Source organism: Schistocerca piceifrons, unplaced genomic scaffold, assembly GCF_021461385.2.
Source record: "Schistocerca piceifrons isolate TAMUIC-IGC-003096 unplaced genomic scaffold, iqSchPice1.1 HiC_scaffold_936, whole genome shotgun sequence".
Classification (NCBI taxonomy): Eukaryota; Metazoa; Arthropoda; class Insecta; order Orthoptera; family Acrididae; genus Schistocerca; species Schistocerca piceifrons.
In genome coordinates this window covers 3,567,501-3,570,000 of record NW_025729208.1, presented here as the reverse complement: position 1 = coordinate 3,570,000, position 2,500 = coordinate 3,567,501, and positions in this window count along the sequence as shown.

The window sequence follows — 2,500 nt, the reverse complement described above, 5'->3', positions numbered from 1 at the left end:
TGCACTCGCACTCGCAGTCGCAAAAACGTGGGGCAAATATATTACGCGGAAGAGTTATAACAGACCGAGCCCCACTGCATGGGGGGAGTCTTTGTCACTAATGTACACAGATGGAACATTTTGGACTGGAACCAGATTACCCGTACACACGGCGCTGATTAGTAATCAATGCAGAGCCATCAAACTACAGCAAATATACACAACTGTCCGTATACATGCTGAAAGAGTCTGCCCAAAATGGGAACCACACGTCAGCCAGACACTCTGATCACGCACCACTCTCTGCTTCTAACAGGCGCACATACAATATGTAAGCACCAGCATGGAACAACATCCAGTGCATCTTCTCCGCCACATTACACAATCCACACTATCACAACCAGACCAGGAGGTCCGTGCGGAAAATACAATATCCCAGCCTTTCGACATCCACCATTGCGCAGACCAGGCACCAACACCCACACATGTCCTATACAACGGTGCACCCAACATCACAATAGTACCTCCTGTCACAGCGCACAAACAATGACATGAGTCAAAGACACAGGTCTCACACAAGCATAGAATTGGAGCGCCGCCTCTAATAAGCCAAAGGTGCATCCTGACGTGACAAATCTGATCATGTCACAAGCATTCACTTACTATAATCACTATCAACGAACCTGCCGCCCCCGCCCCCCCCCCCCTACACCTTTCCGTACAACAACGTGTAACCTAACCTAACCTAACCTAACCTATGTTGTACCTTAACCTAACCTATGTTGTACCTTAACCTAACCTATGTTGTACCTTAACCTAACCTATGTTGTACCTTAACCTAACCTATGTTGTACCTTAACCTAACCTATGTTGTACCTTAACCTAACCTATGTTGTACCTTAACCTAACCCATGTTGTACCTTAACCTAACCCATGTTGTACCTTAACCTAACCCATGTTGTACCTTAACCTAACCCATGTTGTACCTTAACCTAACCCATGTTGTACCTCAACCTAACCCATGTTGTGCCTCAACCTAACCCATGTTGTGCCTCAACCTAACCCATGTTGTGCCTCAACCTAACCCATGTTGTGCCTTAACCTAACCCATGTTGTGCCTCAACCTAACCCATGTTGTGCCTTAACCTAACCCATGTTGTGCCTTAACCTAACCCATGTTGTGCCTTAACCTAACCCATGTTGTGCCTTAACCTAACCCATGTTGTGCCTTAACCTAACCCATGTTGTGCCTTAACCTAACCCATGTTGTGCCTTAACCTAACCCATGTTGTGCCTTAACCTAACCCATGTTGTCGCCTTAACGTAACCCACGTTGTCGCCTAAACCTGCTCTGTAATTGTTATACGACTCGTTCAATTACTGTAGTGTTGCCCACCCGCAACCCTCGCAATATAGTTCGCTACTCGCACTGCCCGCACCCCTGTGTATCGCTTCATGTTAAACACCTTGCAAGTCTTGCTCACTTTCCACATGCTCCTGCTGTACACTGTAATGTGGATGGCAGCAGGACGTACATGCCGCCCCTCCCCACGTCCCCACCTTGCCCCCTGCCTTCGCAAGCTGGTTGGTGAGAAGTTTGCATGTTCAATGCCCTTCGCATGCGACGTACTCAGGCTACGTTGTGGTGCGGCCTGTGTCAACTGTCCGCTGATGTCGTACGCGTGAACCACAATCTGTACTGCACATTCGTCCTTATGTACTGAATGATACATCGTGGCACATGTGTGACCGCACAACGACTGCGCCCAAAAACGGCGGACCATACAGTGCAAATATTGTGCACGCAGCTACGTGTCGTCTCCCTATGAGAGCTGGATTGCAGTGTGGTACGCCATAGAGACGTGTGGGAGGAACGGACGCCGTGGATGGCGATCAGCATGAGCTGTCTGTTGATGTATTCGGACCTAGTCGTCTCTCCTCACACACCGTGATGGCATGGTGCACCGCGTTCCATATCTGCGACATGCTACAGAGGCCGGTTGACAGTCGTTCGAGCAATGGACATCGCATACGTACGGGGGCCACCTTCCACGTATTGTCTAGGCGTGCACATTTTGTTGCGTGTATGTGGGCAGACGTAGTGTGGCGTGACACCTGACACAGGCATGCAATAATCGTTGAAGTTGCAAATGGCGATGGACGCCTGCGTTTTCTGGTGAAGTTACGCAAATGAACAAATGGTAACCTGTTGTGGTGCGGTTGTTCTCGCTAGGGGTGAATCGGTGATGGCGACGATAGGTTGAGGTACTAACCGGTTGTTCCAGCGATACCCACCATGCCGACGAAACTGAACGGCATCTGGGTGTGAAGCGATACGCGGCGGTGGCTGGGTGGGACCGTCCCCGGCCGGTGAGGGGGCGCCTCCCGGCGTGCTGGCCGCGCGGTGCGTGGGCGCACGCGCTACAGCCGGCTGGTGGGGGCGGCCAGTGGCAGGCGCGCCGGCCGACGGACGCGGCAGGCGTCGCAGCTGCGCGCCGGCGCACCCTGCGCGCGGCGCCGT